Source organism: Nicotiana tabacum, chromosome 17 (genome assembly GCF_000715075.1).
Source record: "Nicotiana tabacum cultivar K326 chromosome 17, ASM71507v2, whole genome shotgun sequence".
In the NCBI taxonomy this organism is placed as follows: domain Eukaryota; kingdom Viridiplantae; phylum Streptophyta; class Magnoliopsida; order Solanales; family Solanaceae; genus Nicotiana; species Nicotiana tabacum.
Genome location: NC_134096.1, coordinates 122,264,673 through 122,284,159, shown reverse-complemented (window position 1 = coordinate 122,284,159; position 19,487 = coordinate 122,264,673).

The following is a 19,487-nucleotide window of genomic DNA, read 5'->3' as shown; positions in this document are numbered from 1 at the left end:
TCTTATTGCTCTCACCTGATAAATATAAGTACGTATATACTATCATATATGGGATTCATTTGGTGATTCTTTTCCATTTGTTTTAACCTTTCAGATGATAACTACAGGAAGTTCCTTCCAACAATGAATTTGAGAAGCAGATAGGACCAGAGGTTATTCCTCCATAATGATTTTCAAATGGACAGATAAAGTGAATTGGGCAGCAAGCTATGAAAGGAAGTGGAAGAAGCGAAGAAATTGCTCTTTGTCCAAAGAGTAGTTAAATTTGCTTGAATTGCAACGAGTTATTTGATTTTTTTTTTTTGACAATTTTAATCTAATTGCAAAGACTACAAGTATTCTATTTTAGTAGGCATTTGGACATAAGAATTGTAAAATTCGAAAAAACAGTGAAAATTGTATTTGAAATTTAGAGTTGTGTTTGGACATAAATTTCAGTTTGGGTTGTTTTTAAAGTTTTGTGACTGATTTGAGTGAAAATTTTGAAAAACAGTTTTTGCAGTTTTTCAAATTTTCGAAAATTTCCAAAATACATTTTCAAATGAAAATTGGAAATTTTATGAACAAACGCTGATTTCGAAAAAAGTTGATTTTTTTTTTTGAAAAAATCTTCCATCAAATTTTATGTCCAAACGGGCCCTTATTTTAATTGTTAAGATTACAAATATTCTATTTTATTCAACAAGTAAAGCAAATCGGGTGTTTTATTTTCATAATGGGGACATGACTTATGGCTTATACTCTTTTATTGTCTCAAGGCATGTCACCTCTTGTCTTTTCCTTCACTTAACTATAGACTCTGTCATCATGTCATATTTTGATTTAGCGTTATCACCCATATATCACATCTTACTCATGATGTTTCATTTACTCTCTTCTTATTCTCTGGATAATATTTTTGTCTATCACTTTATTGTGAAAACTTCAACAAAACATTCTTTCACTTATAGCTCCACTTGCTTCATCTCACTGGCTCTTCGGAACGCCTAACATTCTCTCTCCTTTTTTTTCTAGAGAAGGGAGTCAAACTAAGGTAAATATTTATCCCTTCTAGGATTCCACTGTCTATCTTCTGAAATTTCTGAATATTCTATTGTTCATATCTGACTGTACTACTCTAGAGTGCATTATCCGGGTGTCTCACAAGGAGAACTATTACCATATTTGCAATATCCTTTGGAAATGTGAGCTAATGATAACAATCCATCCACAATTTTGGATTACTCTAACCCCAGTTGGATCCTGATATCTCATCCTTCTCTTAAACTATATTTGTTAGCTCCCATAGGATATAATTGATGTGGTCAATTGTATATATCTTTGTTATTGTTGAAAGTAACTCAGAATGCTTATATTTCTCTGCGAGAATTGTAAATATTGATAATCTTCACTAACTGGGTACCTCGTGCTCTTCTTCATCTTGTTTTTTTTACTTGTCGAAACTTGTATCTACCTTCTGATTCTCTTATTTCTTTTTACCATATAGGTAGATAGATATTCTTACCTTAGGGATCCTTATCAAGAAGCTTACACATCTTAGTACACACATGATCTGCTCAAGACCTCACATTTACTCAGCATAAGCATGATGCAAAATCGAGTTCCTCTGACTTAACTCTTTCACAACCACATTCAATCTCTTACCAACTGTCTTTCTGGACGTAGGTATCATTGTATTACGAATAAAATAAAATTTAGAAGTTTGAATTCTTACAACTGAGCTCTACCACACGATCTAGAGAAAGAAGAAAGAGTGACAGTCCTAAATACCATGTAGCCTCCTGCTTATAAGTGTGGTGCACAACACACCCATAAACAAGACTCTACTAGACACGGCTTATAGACCCTAGGATAGAACTGCTCTGATACCACTTTTGTCACGACCCAAACCGTAGAGACGCGACGGGCACCCAATGCCTAACTCAACCGAGTACCAACGTAACGTATCCTTCTTATCATACTATCATGGGTAAATGAACCGGAAAGGCCGTCATGAGATAACTAGAATTAAACATAAAAGAATACTCGACATGGGATGACCCAACATGATATAGAAGCTTATGCATGCGACATAGGGGCCTATAAGGCCGACATGATCATTTGTATACTCAAAACATCGGTCGACTAGGCCATATAAGTATCCATATACATGGCATTTGTCTACAAGCCTCTATGAGTACATAGATGTCATAAATTTTGAGATATGGCCCCACCATACCAATCAATATATGTCCAAATCATACTGACCAGATAGGCAACTCCGGAGCAAGTGGAGTGCACCAACACCTTCCGCTGAGCTGATAGCCTACTAGGAGGACTCTCAACCTGTCTTTCAGGACCTACGGGCATGAAACACAGCGTCCTCATGCAAAAGGGATGTCAATACAAATAAAGTATCGAGTATGTAAAGCATGACAATAGTATATAAAAGACATGAAAGAAACAAGGAGTAAAGAACTCAACCTGTAATTCTGAATCTCTATGAATCATGAAAAATTTATAATGTCATGCATGTGCGTATAAATGTCATACCATGCATAGGTATATGCGTACATAACATCATCAAGCCTCTGAGGGCATCCCATCATATCATCTCAGCCACTGTGGGCGAAATCATCAACGTATACCAGCTGATCAGGTGGTGGTGCGTATATAACGCCATAACCTTTCCCCATATCCCATATACATATAATATACAAGTATATAACGCCATCTGGTCATGGGTCAATATATATGTATAAATGAATGCAATGCATAATGAAGTAAATCAATAAGATCTCTCGGAATATCATGAGACCCATGAACAAATGATATGATAGCAGGAGATATGGGGAGTTAAGAACATAGGCAACACTAGTACTTCTAGGAATAGAATCATTTGTGAAAGTTGCGTGCTTGCTCGTTTCGTCGTATCATATGCATCATGCCAAAAGGAAAGAAGGGATAACCTTAACATACCTTAACTCCATTGAGTCCTTAATACCTTCCAAGCAATTTTTCAAACAACTCAACTCAATCTACCATAGCATAAGGAGATTCAAAATCAGTGTTGAGTAAAGGCTAAGTCCGCAACTTAAACTAGTAGCTCGTTTATGTAAATTTGGGCAGCATCTCCCCTGTAACAAGAATCTCCTTGAATAACATATACCAACAACAATGACCAGAGAAATCCAGCAATATATAATTATCAATAACAAGACACTATATAACAACAACAAGTCACAACTACTTCACGACGAGCTACAAGCTCAATTGGAATCAGTATACCCCACATCACCCCTTATAGACTTCTTAATTTAACTTACTAGTATCATTAGCAAGATAATGAAGTCATTAGTCAATGATTCCAGACTTATACCATATATTTATAACAAAGAAAATAATCCACAACTCCAACTATCCACAATTAGCAACTTTATTCACTAGCTCATTTCTAGTCCATCCATTTAACTTAATCAATATCAAGATAAACTTGATCAACATCAACATCGCCATTATGTGGTGTTTCTCCACACCATTTCTCCTCCAAAACTCCATTAAACAGTAGCAAAATAGACAGCCCAAAAGCCACACGAAACAGCCCACAAAACAGTCAACTACAAGCGTAACGACCCGTCCAGTCGTTTTAAAAAGTTGTAGCCTTATTTCCCCATTTACAGCTCATTTTTTACTTTATAACTGTTATGTGATTTGTCAAGGTAATTAGTTCGGGTCCGGTGAAGGTTTTAGAAAGAATTGGAACACTTAGTTCCAAAGTTTAAAACTTAAGTTGAAAAGGTTGACTGGATGTCGACCTATGTGCAAATGACCCCGGAATAGAATTTTGATGATCCCAACAGCTCTGTATGGTGATTTTGGACTTAGTAGCGTGTCCAAAATTTTATTTGGAAGTCCGTAAGTAAATTAGGCTTAAAATGGCTAAAATAGGAATTTAAGTTTGAAAGTTTGACCAGGGAGTTGACTTTTTGATATCGGGGTCAGAATCCAGTTCTGAAACTTTTCATAGCTCCTTTATGTCATTTATGACTTGTGCATAAAATTTGAGGTCAATCGGACTTGATTTGATAGGTTTCGCCATCGAATGTGAAAGTTGAAAATTTTTAAGTTTTATTAAGCTTGAATTGGGGTGTGACTTGTGATTTTAGCGTTATTTGATATGATTTGAGGTTTTGCCTAAGTCAGTATGATGTTTTAGGACTTGTTGGTGTATTTGGTTGAGGTTCCGAGCGCCTCGGGTGAGTTTCGGAAGGTTAACGGATCATTTTCGGACTTGGGAAATAGCTGAAGGATTTCTGGTGTCCAGTTCTGGTTTCCTTCTTCTTCACGAGAGAGGTCTCGCGTTCGCGAAGGGGAACTGAGGCAGGCGAGAAATTTCTCTTCAGGTTCGCGAAGAAGGGACCGCATTCGCGAATGGTGATGGTAGTGTTCATCGCGAACGCATGAAGGCGTTCGCGTAGAAGGGCGAGGCCAGGCGGGGGTATTGGGAATTAAAGCTACATGTTCGTGAAGGAGGGATCGCGTTCGCGAAGGCCAAGTTTGGCAAGGCATCGCGTTTGCGAAGAGGAAAGTTGGGCAGCACATTTTTGTGCTTCGCGAACGCGAGGCAAGGGTCGCGTTCGCGAAGAAGAAACCACTGGACATAATGTTTAAGTTCAGAAAATGGGACTTCATTTTTACCAAATTGGAGCTCGGGAAGAGGTGATTTTCGGGAGATTTTCAAGAAAAATAACAGGTAAGTGTTCTTAACTCAATATTGGTCAAATTACCCAAATCCATGGTTGTTTTTAATATTTAATTGGTGAATTAAGTTGGAAGATTTAGAAAACCCTCTTGGATAGATTAAAGGATCTAAGGGTCGAATTGTTATCGAAATTTAGTCATTTTGGTATGGTTAGACTCGTGGTTGAATGAGCGTTCATATTTCGTAACTTTCGCCGGATTTTGAGACGTGAGCCCCATGGGCGATGTTTGAGCTAATTTCGGATTTTTATTGAAAAATGTAATATTTTCTTATGGAATTGATTCTATAATTTTTGTTGACTATATCGAATTATTTTAGCTAGATTCGAGCCATTCAGTGTTGGATAATCGAGGAAAAGGCCTACTAGTGGATTAAATTGGAGCAAGTCGAGGTAAGTGACTTGTCTAACCTTGTATGGAGGAAATTTTCCCTAGGATTGGTATTGATGTAATAATTGTAATGTGTAGAAAGTCGTGTACACGAGGTGACGAGTGTGTACACGGGCTAAATGTGAAAAACTCTCTTTTTTAAAAAAGAATATGTAGATGTGTGTCACACATTAATTAAATTATTTTATCCGATTATATTCATCATCATTGATCTATTTTTATATTTTAAATTTGCCTGACATTTTTTCTACTAATTATTTTATCTGTTTTAGTTGAAACCTTGATTTCTTTTATTCTTTGCATTATTTGAAAGTTGAATTTCTTTAAATTAAATATTATTAAAAAAATAAAGTATTTTACATTTTAAAAAAATGATGTTAAATTTGTGAAAATATTATTTTGCTGAATATTTTGTGAAGATTTTTGTATTCATTGTGATTGACTCGTGAGCTACGTATTGTGAAAATAATGGATATTATTTTGCTGAATATTTTGTTAGACTTTATACTTATTGTCATTGAGTCGTGAGCTCCTTATTTTGGAAAATATTCTTGTTGTTGATTTATTTTGGCAAGTTGAAATATTTGGGCACTTGAAGTGCAAATTGTGATATATTGTAATATTGATACGCAAGCGGTGGTATAAGGTTTGGGTATTGAAACGCATGTGGTGAGATAAGGGTGGCTTGATACGCGTGGTTAGTAGGGGAACTACTAGAAGTCATGCAGTGTGATAAGGGTGGCTAAAACGCGGGATGCTATTTCGGAAAAAATATTTTTTCTTTAAAATTAAATGTGAAGGCTCCCGCGGTACCATAAGGAAATGAGATATTGTGAATTTATTTATGATTTGGGACAACGAGGCGGTACCTCGGGAGTTCCCTTGTTGATATTTCTTTATGGCTGCATTTGCCTTTGATTATTGTCGTGATTTTCTTAAAGTTGTACATTTTTGTCTTCTTGCCGCAAGGTATTATTTGCCCTTATTATGTGAAATTTAATGGTGACATACTACTTGCTTGATTCATTTCCATTGTCATTTATTTTTATTATATTGTTAAATATGTCACCATGTCTTTTATTATTCCAGTAGGGCCTGACCTAACCTCGTCACTACTCTACCGAGGTTAGGCTTGGCACTTACTGGGTACCGCTGTGGTGTACTCATACTACGCTTCTGCACATCTTTATTTGCATATCTAGGTACATCTTATCAGACGAGGCATCGGTGAATTAGCTGTACGAGGAGACTTCGAGGTATATCTGCCAACATCCGCAGACTCCGGAGTCCCCTTCTATCTTATTATGTTGTCTTCCTTATTTGGTTTACACTCTGATGTATAGAGACATAGAGAATAAATTCTTAGAAACTTGTGACTTATTCCTACCGAGTTTTGGGAGTTGAAATTGTTAAATTGCAGTTTTATATATTCGACTGTTAAGGATTAAATTTCAGTTATTTATTCAGTTATATTTCGCATTGATAGGCTTACCTAGTCTTAGAGACTAGGTGCCATCACGATATCCTACAGAGAAAATTTGGGGTCATGACAAGTTGGTATTAGAGCTCTAGGTTCATAGGTGTTATGAGTCACAAGTAGGTTTAGTAGAGTCTCGCGGATCGGTACGGAGACGTCTGTACTTATCTTTAGGAGGCTATGGAATTGTTAGGAAAATATTCACTTCTTTGATTCCTTATCGTGCGCATTTGTTGACTTCAAAATTTTAAACTATTGTCTTTCTATTCTCTCACGGATGGTGAGGACACGCATAACTGGATCCGATGATCAGACACCCGTGCCCCCTGTTGGAGCCGTAAGAGGCTGGGGTTGGGGCAGAGGCCGAGCCAGAGGTCGAGAAAAACCATGCGGTGCAGCCAGAGCACCCGCACAAGCTGATGCAGAGGAACCACCAGTAGCTCCAGTTGGAGAACAAGTACCTGAGACGCCTTTTACCACTCCTACACTTTAGGAAACTTTTGCCTAGGTTTTGAGCATGTTTGGCACTCTTGCTCAGGCAGGGTTAATTCCACTTGCTCCTGCCACATCTCAGGCCGGGAGAGGAACACAGACTCCTGCCGCCCATACCCTAGAGCCACGGGCCCAGGTTGACCATGCCCCAGAGATTATACCAGTGCAACCAGTTGTTCCAGTGAGGTTAGGGCAGCAGTTTCAGAGGGGGAGCAGCTCAGGCTCAAGAGGTACAAGAAGTACCACCCTCCCACATTCAGCGGTTTAGCTTCAGAGGATGCTCAGAGTTTTCTTGAGGAATGTCACAGTATCCTCCGTACTATGGGTATTGTGGATTCCAGTGGGGTTTCTTTCATAGCATTCCAGTTTAGAGGAGTGGCCTACCAGTGGTGGCGGGCATACGAGTTGGATAGTCCGGCTGAGGGAACTTCACTCACTTGGGCTCAATTTTCAGATATGTTCTTGAGGGAGTATATTCCTCAGACTCTTAGAGATGCATGGCGCGCAAAGTTTGAGCAGCTGCGTCAGGGTTCTATGACCGTATCGAAATATGCGGTCCGATTCAGTGATTTGGCTAGGCATGCACCAGCCTTGGTTGCTACCGTTTGAGAGAGGGTCCGCCGATTTGTTGAGGGGCGCCACCCTAGTATCAGATTCAATATGGCTCGAGAATTGGAGATGGACATCGCATACCAACAGGTGGTGTCAATTGCTAGGAGATTGGAGGGTATGCGGACTCGGGAGAGAGAAGAGAGGGAAGCTAAGAGACCCCAAGATTCTGGCACATATAATAATTCTCGTGCCCCAACTGCAGCCCGTCATGGTAGAGGTTATGTGAGCCATCCTATTCATTCAGCACTTCCAGTTTCCAGTGGTATTCCGGCCACTCTTAGACCTCAGGTTCCATATTATGCACCGCCAGTGTCTTCTGTACCTCCTGTATGGGGTGCCTTCAGCGGGCAGTCTAGTCGATCAGGCCCGAGCCAGTTCCAGCAGCCACGTCCTCCGAGAGCTTGTTTTGACTGTGGTAACACTCGTCATATAATGAGGGATTGGCCCAGACTTAGGAGGGGTGCACCTCCACAGATTTCTCAGGCCCCACCCATTCCACAGGGCCCTCAGGCTTCTCAGGCCATGATCACTGCACCAGTTGCTACTCCACCTGCATAGTTAGATAGAGGTGGAGGTCGGACAGGTAGAGATCGCCCTAATGGGTGGGGCCTGAGAAATCTGTGGAGGTGCACCTCTCCTAAGCCTGGGAATTACTGCACCAGTTGCTACTCCACCTGCACAGTCAGCTAGAGATGGAGGTCGGACAGGTAGAGATCGCCCTAGAGGGGGAGGCCAGGCCAGATATTATGCCCTTCCTGCTAGGATGGAGGTAGTTGCATCTGATTCTGTTATCACAGGTATTATTCCGGTCTTTCATAGAGATGCAACAGTCTTATTTGATCCAGGCTCCACTTATTCTTATGTGTCATCTTATTTTGCCCCGTATTTGGGCATATCTAGTGATTCTTTGAGTTTTTCTGTTTATATATCTACACCCGTGGGTGAATCTATCATTGTTGACCACGTGTATCAGTCGTGTTTGAAGGTTATCAGTGGTTTTGAGACCAGAGCTGATTTATTATTGCTCAGTATGGTGGATTTCGATATTATTTTGGGCATGGACTGGTTGTCACCCTATCACGCTATTCTTGATTGTTACGCCAAGACGGTGACATTAGCTATCCCAGGTCTATCGCGGCTAGAGTGGAGAGGTACCTTGAATCATGTTCCTAGCTTGGTTGTTTCATTTCTTAAGGCTCAACGAATGGTTGAGAAGGGGTGTAATGCATATCTGGCCTATGTGAGAGATGTTAGTGTTGACACTCCTACCGTGGAGTCAGTTCCTGTAGTAAGGATTTTCTTGATGTATTTCCAGCGGACCTTCCAGGTATGTCACCCGACAAGGATATTGACTTTGGCATTGATTTGTTACCAGACACTCAGCCCATATCTATTCCACCATATCGTATGATCCCAACAGAGTTAAAAGAATGAAAAGAATAGTTACAAGGGTTGCTTAATAAGGGCTGCATTCGGCCCAGTGTATCGCCTTGGGGTGCTCCTGTCTTATTTGTGAAGAAGAAGGATGGTTCTATGCGGATGTGTATTGATTACCGCCAGTTGAACAAGGTTGCAGTGAAGAACAGGTATCCATTGCCACGTATTGATGACCTATTTGATTAGCTTCAGGGAACCAGGGTATTCTCTAAAATTGACTTGCATTCAGGCTATCACCAGTTGAAGATTCGAGAGCCAGATATCCTGAAGACTGCTTTCAGGACTCGGCATGGTCATTACGAGTTCCTTGCAATATCATTTGGACTAACCAACGCCCCAGCAACATTTATGCACTTAATAAATAGTGTATTTTAGCCCCATCTTGATTCTTTCATCATTGTATTTATTGACAACATTCTGGTGTATTCCCAAAGTCGGGAAGATCATGAGCAGCACCTGAGGATTGTGCTTCAGACTTTGAGAGAAAAGAAGTTATATGCAAAATTTTCAAAGTGTGAATTCTGGCTTAATTCAGTGGGATTTTCGGGTCATATAGTTTCGTGGGAAGGGATCAAGGTAGATCCGAAGAAGATTGAGGCAGTGCAAAGTTGGTCCAGACCGTCCTCAGCTACGGAGATCTGGAGTTTCCTTGGTTTGGCGGGGTATTATCGCCGATTTGTAGAGGGTTTCTCTTCTATTGTTGCACCTATGACCAAATTAACCCAGAAGGGTGCTCCGTTCAGGTGGACCGAGGAATGTGAGGAGAGCTTCCAAAAGCTCAAGACAGCTTTGACTACATCCCCAGTATTGGTATTACCTACAGGTTCAGGGTCTTATACTGTGTATTGTGATGCGTCGCGTATTGGTCTCGGCGCAGTGTTGATGCAATAAGGTAGGGTGATTGCCTACGCGTCCAGACAGTTAAAGGTAGATGAGAAGAATTATCCGGTCCACGACCTTGAGTTAGCAGCTATTGTTCATGCCTTGAAGATTTGGCAGCATTATTTGTACGGTGTCCATTGTGAGGTCTACACCGATCACCGAAGTCTACAGCATTTGTTTAAACAGAATGATCTTAATTTGAAGCAGCGGAGATGGTTGGAGTTGCATAAGGATTATGATATAACTATTCTTTATCATCCCGGAAGGCCAATGTATTAGTTGATGCCTTGAGTCGTAAGGCGAAGAGTTTGGGCAGCTTAGTATATTTACCGGTAATAGAAAGGCCTTTAGCCTTGGATGTTCAGGCCTTGGCCAACCAGTTTGTCAAATTGGATATTTCTGAGCTGAGTCGAGTTTTGGCTTGTGTGATTTCTTAGTCCTCTTTGTATGATCGTATCAGGGAGCGTCAATATGATGACCCTCATCTGCTTGTCCTTAAGGACACAGTTCAGCACGATGACGCCAAGGAGGTCACTATTGGAGATGACGATGTATTATGGATGCAGGGCAAGCTATATATGCCTAATGTAGATGGTTTGCGTGAGTTGATTCTCCAGGAGGCTCACAGTTCACGGTACTCTATTCATCCGGGTTCTACAAAGATGTATTATGACTTGAGACAACACTATTGGTGGATGCGGATGAAGAAAGACATAGTGGAGTATATATCTCGGTGCCTAATTTGTCAACAGGTGAAGTATGAGCATTAGCGACCGGGTGGATTGCTTCAGAAGTTAGAGATTCCAGAATGGAAATGGGAGCAGATCACTATAGATTTCGTTGTTAGGCTCCCACGGACTCAGATAAAGTTCAATGCAGTTTGGGTGATTGTGGATAGATTGACCAAGTCAGCTCATTTCATTCCTGTAGTTACTACTTACTCTTCGGAGCAACTAGCTCAGGTTTATATTCGTGAGATTGTTAGGCTTCATGGCGTACCGGTATCTATCATCTCTGACCGGGGTACGCAATTTACATCATGGTTCTGGAGGGTCGTACAATGTGAGTTGGGTACTCGGGTAGAGTTGAGTACAGTATTTCACCCTCAAACGGACGGACAGTCAGAACGTACTATTTAGATACTGGAGGATATGCTTCGTGCGTGTGTGATAGATTTTGGGGGTGCTTGGGATCAGTTCTTACCACTTGCGGAGTTTGCCTACAACAAGAGTTACCAGTCGAGCATTCAGATAGCTCTGTATGAGGCCTTGTATGGTAGGCGGTGCCGGTCTCCAGCGGGTTGGTTCGAGCCGGGCGAAGATAGACTATTGGATATGGACTTGGTTCAAGATGCTTTGGAAAAGGTTAAGTTGATTCAGGATCGACTTCGTACAGCCCAATCTAGACAAAAGCGTTATGCGGATTGGAAGGTTCGTGATGTTGCATTCATGGTTGGTGAGCGGGTCTTGCTCCGAGTTTCACCTATGAAGGGTGTTATGAGGTTCGAAAAGAAGGGCAAGTTGAGCCCGAGGTATATCAGGACTTTTGAGATTCTTGAGAGAGTTGGAGTGTCACGACCCAATTTCCCCTCTGTGTGACGTCGTGACGGTACCTAGTCTCTACAACTAGGTAAGCCTAACATTTTTCGGAATAATAAAATAAAAATATAAATTTAACCAACTATTCAAAAATACACAACAAATCCCAAAACCTGGAACATCGTGAATCACAAACTACAGAAGAAAATATCTAGTGTCGCTATACATCAGAATCTAACAAGGAAAATACAGAAGATAATGGACATGAGAAAGAGTAGAAGGGGACTCCGAGGTCTGCGGACGCGGCAGATATACCTTGAAGTCTCCAAAGTTGTCCCGGCTCACTAATAGTGCAGCTGATAAGGTGCACCTAGATCTGCACATGAAGAATATGTGCAGAGAGTAGCATGAGTACACCACAATCGGTACCCAGTAAGTGCCAAGCCTAACCTCGGTCGAGTAGTGATGAGGTCAGGTCAGGGCCGTACTGGCAAATATATAATAAAAACAATATAGAGTGTAATACCGCAATAAAATAAAGGCTGAAATTTAACAATAATGAAATCATAGAAGGTAACAACTCAGTACACAGAAATCACAACAGGGGATCTCCCGAGATACCGTCTCGTAGTCCCAAACGTAAATGTGCAGGGGGATCTCCCAAAATACCGTTCCATAGTCTCAGAGTAAATATGCAAGATAGGGGGATCTCCCGGAATACCGTTTCGTAGTCCCAAAGTAAATATGCAGTACATGAGGATCTCCCGGAATACCGTTCCGTAGTCCCAAAGTAAATATGCAGTACAGTGGGATCTCCCGGAATACCGTTCCGTAGTCCCAAAGTAAATATGCAGTGCGAATGATAGAAATACAATTAGATCACGATAATCTTACAATTTAGACTAAGTACCCGTCAGGGAAGAAGCAGGAAATTCACTAAACATGCTGCACAGAATTCACATAAATAATTAAGACACATAGACATGTTGTATTAGACTAAACATGATAGCTACACATATTGGAATAACTCAATTAAGAATGAAAATAGATTAGTACTCATTAAAATGGTATAACTCAAAATAACAGGAAAACATGTTGCTGCTCAGTAAGAAAATCGGATTTTACCACAACTAGTTCATGTACGTACTCATCACCTCACGTAAGGTGCTCATATATCACAATAGTTCCAAGTCTTTAAAGGGATTCCCCCCCCCCCCCCAAAGTTAGCCAAGCCACTTGCCTCGAACCAAGCTCAATCAATCGATCAAAATGCTTTTCCCACGAATATCCGGCTTTAAATGACCCAAATCTAGCCAAAAGCAATTACATATCATAAATACAATCATAATAGACTCATCTAATTAATGAAATCATCACTTTAACAAAAATTTCGAAATTAACTCAAAAATCGCCCGTGGGATCCACGTCTCAGAATCGGGTAAAAGTCATAAAATACGAACACACATTCGCTCACGAGTCTAACCATATAAAATTTTCTCAAATCCGACCACAAATCCCCTTCAAAACTCGAAATCCTTGTTGAAGAAGTTCTTCCAAATTTTTTCCAATTTTAACCCCAATAATTCAAAATTAAATGATGAAATCAACCGTAGATTAGTGGAATATAACCATAAAGGAGTTAGGAATAATTACCCAAAAACTTCCTCCAAAAGTCTCTCCAAATTTTGCCTTCTATCGAGCTCTCAATCAAATTTTTGATAAAAAGGCAAAACTCCCGTTTTTGGAATGTTTAAGCACTGCCCAGGTATGCCCTTCTTCGCGAACGCGATCAAAGCCTCGCGTTCGCGAAGCACAAGCTGCTTCAGACCAAAATATACTCATCGCGAACACGATGCACTAATCGTGAATGCGAAGCTCAACTAGTCTGACCCTATGCGAACGCGGGACATCTATCGCGAATGCGTAGGCTATCATGCTTGGAACCCATCTGACCGTTGACTCTACGCGAACGCGAGGTCCTTATCGCGAACGCGTAGCCTTAGTGTTATATATCTTCACGAATGCGGGAACAAAGTCACTAACGCGAAGAACAACTCAGCTGCCTTTCCCAGATGCTCTACGCGAATGCGAGACCTCTCTCGCGAACGGATTGTCTGCAACAAAAATACTAGAAATCTGCTATCTTTCAAGTCCAAAAACTAGTCCGTTAAGCACCTGAAACTCACCCGAGGCCCCTAGAACCTTGACCAAACATACCAACCAATCCTAAAACACCATGCGAACTTAGTCGAATCCTCAAACCACATCAAACAATGCTAAAATCACAAATCATTCTCCGATTTAAACTTAAAGAACTCAAAACTTTCAAATTCGACAACTGATGCCGAAACCAACCAAACCACGTCCGATTGACCCCAAAATTTTCACACTAGTCATATTCAATACTACATACCTACTCCAACTTTCGGAATCAGATTCTGACCCCGATATCAAAATTTCCACTACCGGTCCAAAACTCCAAAATTTCGACTTTCGCCATTTCAAGCCTAAATGAGCTACGTGTCCCAAAACACATTCTGGACACGCCCCTAAGCCCAAAATCACCCAACGGAGCTAACGAAATTGACGGAATTTCATTCTGGAACCATCTTCACACAATTCCGACTACGATCCAAATTCTAAGACTTAAGCTCTCATTTAGGTACTAAGTGTCCCAAAACACTCCGAAACTCAAAACCAATCATCCCGGTAAGTCACAATAGCATAAATAGATATGGGAAAAGTAGTTAATAAGGGATCAGGGCTATTACTTTCAAAACGACCTGCCGGGTCGTTACATGGAGATGTGGCTTACAGACTTGCACTACCACCTAGTCTCTTTGCAGTTCATCCAGTGTTCCATGTTTCCATGCTCCGGAAGTATCACGGCGATCCATCTCATGTGTTAGACTTCACCTCAGTCCAGTTGGACAAGGATCTATCTTATGTCGAGGAACCAGTGGCTATTTTGGACAGACATGTAAGAAAGTTTAGATCGAAGAGCATTGCCTTAGTAAAAGTACATTGGAGGGGTCATCCGACCGAGGAGGCAACTTGGGAGACCGAGCATGATATTCACAGCTATTATCCTCATATGTTCACCACTCCAAGTATTATTCTAAACCCGTTCAAGGACAAATGTTTGTTTAGGAGGGGGAGGAGGTAACGATCCAGCCAGTCATTTTAAAAAGTTATAGCCTTGTTTCCCCATTTACTGCTCATTTTATACTTTATAACTGTTATGTGACTTGCCGGGGTAATTGGTTCGGGTTCGGTGAAGGTTTTAGAATAAATTATCAACCTATGTGTAAACGACCCCGGAATAGAATTCTGATGATTCCAACAGCTCCGTATGGTGATTTTGGACTTAGGAGCGTATCCGAAAATTTAGTTGGAAGTCCGTAGTTAAATTAGGCTTGAAATGGCTAAAATAGGAATTTAAGTTTGGAAGTTTGACCAGGAAGTTGACTTTTTGATATCGGGGTCGGAATCCAATTCTGAAAAATTTCATAGCTCTGTTATATCATTTATGACTTGTGCGCAAAATTTGAGGTCAATTGGACTTGATTTGATAGGTTTCTGCATCGAATGTGAAAGTTGAAAATTCTTAAGTTTTATTAAGCTTGAATTGGGGTATGACTAGTGATTTTAGCGTTATTTGATGTGATTTGAGGTTTCGACTAAGTCCGTATGATGTTTTAGGACTTGTTGGTGTATTTGGTTGAGGTCTCGAGGGCCTCGGGTGAGTTTCGGAAGGTTAACGGATCATTTTCGGACTTGGAAAACAACTAAAGGATTTCTCGTGTCTAGTTCTGGTTTCCTTCTTCGCGTTCGCGAGAGAGGTCTCGCATTCGCGAAGGGGAATTGGGGCAGGCGAGAAATTTCTCTTCGCGTTCGCGAAGAAGGGACAGCGTTTGCTAATGGTGATGGCAGTGCTCATCGCGAATGCGTGAAAGCGTTCGCGTTCGCGTAGAAGGGCGAGGCCAGGTGGGTAGGGGTGCTTATCGGGCGGATAATCACGCTTAACGGTTCGGCTTATCGGTTATCGGATTATAAATATAGTAATACGCTAGCCATCCAATAAGGCAACAAGCGGATTGATATCGGATTGACAATTATTGGGCAGTTATCGGGCGGTTTATCGGCTAAACCAAATATAAAATTTTTGAACAATCAATACCAAACGGCCAAATGTATAGTTCAAACTGTCTTTGTTAGTTGTAGTAGCTTTTTCTGATTAGAAGCCAAAGACGACTGCCAATGCCATTAGCTACACACAGACGGCAATTCTATTGAGAATTAGAAATTAGGGATTTAGCCATTTAGATTTTAATAGTACTTTATACACATAGGAGTAAAAGTATAAATATAAAAATTCTTAACGGGTTAACGATTTACCCGATAAGAAAATTGAGTAATGCGCCCCTAAACCATTAAGCCATTAATTATAAAATCTCAATCCGTTCACTATCAATTACTCCGATAATCCGATACCAATAAGCCTTCGGTTCGGTTCAGTTAACGGTTTCGGTTCGATTTTGAACAACCCTACAGGCGGGGGTATTGGGAATTAAAGCTTCACGTTCGCGAAGGAGGGATCACGTTCGCGAAGGCCAAGTTTGGCAAGGCATCGCGTTCGCGAGAGGACCCTCGCGTTCACGAAGAGGAAAGTTGGGCAGCACATTTTTGTGCTTTGCGAACGTGAGGCAAGGGTCACGTTCGCGAAGAAGAAACCACTGGACAGAATGTTTAAGTTCAGAAAATCCATTTTTATCAAATTGGAGCTCGGGAAGAGGCGATTTTCAGGAGATTTTCAAAGAAAACAATGGAGTAAGTGTTCTTAACTCAATATTGGTCAAATTACCCGAATCCATTGTTGTTTTTAACATTTAATTGGTGAATTAAGTTGGAAGATTTAGAAAACCCTCTTGGATAGATTTGAGGATTTGAGGGTCGAATTGTTATCGAAATTTAGTCATTTTGGCATGGTGAGACTTGTGGTTGAATGGGCCCCACAGGCGATTTTTGAGTTAATTTCGGATTTTTATTGAAAAATGGAGTATTTTCTTATGGAATTGATTCTATAATTTTTGTTGACTATATCGAATTATTTTGGCTAGATTCGAGCCATTCAGAGTTGGATAATCGAGAAAAAGGCGTACTAGTGGATTAAATTGGAGCAAGTCGAGATAAGTGACTTGTCTAACCTTGTGGGGGGGAATTTCACCTAGGATTGGTATTGATGTGATAATTGTAATGTGTTTAAAGTCGTGTACATGAGGTGACGAGTATGTACACGGGCTAAATGTGAAAAACTCTCTTTTTTAAAAATAATTGTGTAGATCTCTGTCACACATTAATTAAATTATTTTATCCGATTACATTCATCATCATTGATCTATTTTTATATTTTAAATTTGTCTCACATTTTTCCTACTAATTGTTTTATCTGTTTTAGTTGAAACCTAGATTTCTTTTATTCTGTGCATTATTTGAAGATTGAATTTCTTTAAATTAAATATTATTAAAAAAATAAAGTATTTTACATTTAAAAATATTTGGTGTTAAATTTGTGGAAATATTATTTTGCTAAATATTTTGTGATGATTTTTGTATTCATTGTGATTGAGCCGTGAGCTCCGTATTATAGAAATAATGGATATTATTTTGCTGAATATTTTGTGAGACTTTGTACTTATTGTTATTGGGCCGTGAACTCCTTATTTTGGAAAATATTCTTGTTGTTGATTTATTTTGGCAAGTTGAAATATTTGGGCACTTGAGGTGCAAATTGTGATATATTGTGATATTAATACGCATGCGGTGGTATAAGGTTTGAGTATTGAAACACATGCGGTGAGATAAGGGTGGCTTGATATACGTGGCTAGTGGGGGAACTACTAGAAGTCATGCGGTGTGATAAGGGTGGCTAAAACGCGGGATGCTATTTCGGGAAAAATATTTTCTTTAAAACTAAATGTGAAGGCTCCCGCGGTGATATAAGAAAATGAGATATTGTGAATTTATTTATGATTTGGGACTACGAGGCGGTACCTCGGGAGTTCCCTTGTTGATATTTCCTTGTGGATGCATTTGCCTTTGATTATTATCGTGATTTTCTTGAAGTAGTAAATTTATGTCTTCTTGCCGCAAGGTATTATTTGCCCTTATTCTGTGAAATTTAATGGTGACATACTACTTAATTGATTCATTTTCATTATTATTTTATCTTATAATATTGTTTAAATATTTTACCATGCCATTATTTATTCTCCAGTAGGGCCTGACCGAACCTCGTCATTACTCTACCGAGGTTAGGCTTGACACTTACTGGGTACCGCTGTGGTGTACTCATACTACGCTTCTGTACGTCTTTTTGTGCAAATCCAGGTACGTCTTATCAAACCAGGCATCAGTGAATTAGCTGTACGAGGAGACTTCGAGGTATATCTGCCAGCATCCGCAAACTCCGGAGTCCCCTTCTATCTTATTATGTTGTATTCCTTATTTGTTTTACACTCTGATGTATAGAGACATAGAGAATAAATTCTTAGAAGCTTGTGACTTATTCCTACCGGGTTTTGGGAGTTGAAATTGTTAAATTGCAGTTTTTATTTATTCTACTGTTAAGGATTAAATTTCAGTTTTGTATTCAATTATATTCCGCATTGATAGGCTTGCCTAGTCTTAGAGACTAGGTGCCATCACGACATCCTACGGAGGGAATTTGGGGTCGTGACAACAAGTCAAATAACTCGAACTCACGGCTTTCGATCACCGTCCCGTGAGTTCTAACTATTAGGAAATGAATTTATTAACCTTTATTGATATTTAAAAGCTTAAATACATAAAGTAGGAATATTCTTAACTATTAAATACATTCCAAACTTCAAACTACAAAGAAAAAGAGAGGCGGTATAGCGATACTTACGTAGTAGAGGTCGTTTTAATGTTATCGCTTCTTGATTTCGTGCCCGGGATGATAATATTATTTGAAGCCCTTGTAGAGAGCTTAAGGGTAAGGTTAGGGGTGTTATTTGGTTGTTATCTATGGGAAAATGGAGAAAGAGACGAGATAAGGGATGTAAATATCCTGTTTGTTTTTAAAAGTCAAAAAGGTGCTACTTGGCACCCTAGCATTGGCCCTTCTTCAGATGCTTATATCATTTTATCCGGACGTCGTATGAACGAACGGTTAAGAGAGTTGAAAATTACATTCCAAGACCTTCAATTTAGTATATAATATATCCCAAAAAGACCCCATATAGCACACAAAATTTATTGCTCAAAAAGCTATGTTACAAGGCAAATCCTTAGTCGGTTTTTTCGCAACTTTAATCCGATTTTTCCCAAACTTTATATTTCATATCCAAACATCATATATAGTCATATCATGACTTTAAACTCATTTAAAATATGATTAACAAGTCTCATATTTATCTCAACTTACTTAAGACTTCTGTAAACCTTTCTTATCCTTGTAGAAGAATTTCGTCCTTTTTGAGCTTACATTAGGTAATCCTGATGGTGACGTCTGAAGTACGGGGTGTAATAACATGTCCCCTTAGAAACTTTTGCCCCCGAATGATAACTCTTAAAGTCTTGCAAAAATGGGACGTAATATCATTAAATAACTTTATATACTTTCAAAGAGGCTCTCATTTTCAAGCTTACATCAATTGATTTACGACGTACTTTCACGTACAAAAACATGGGGCGTAACATCATTCCTTCCTTTGGAACATTCGTCCTCGAAGGTTGACTGATGCATTTTTATTCTCATAGCATATGGCTCTTATGAATACTTTAATATTGTCATTTGCCATCTAGGCAATTGTTCTATGAATAAATCCAAAGGCCAGGGCATTCCACCTTTAGGTCTCTTTCTCACGCCACGACTCGTGGTCAGAATTCTTCTA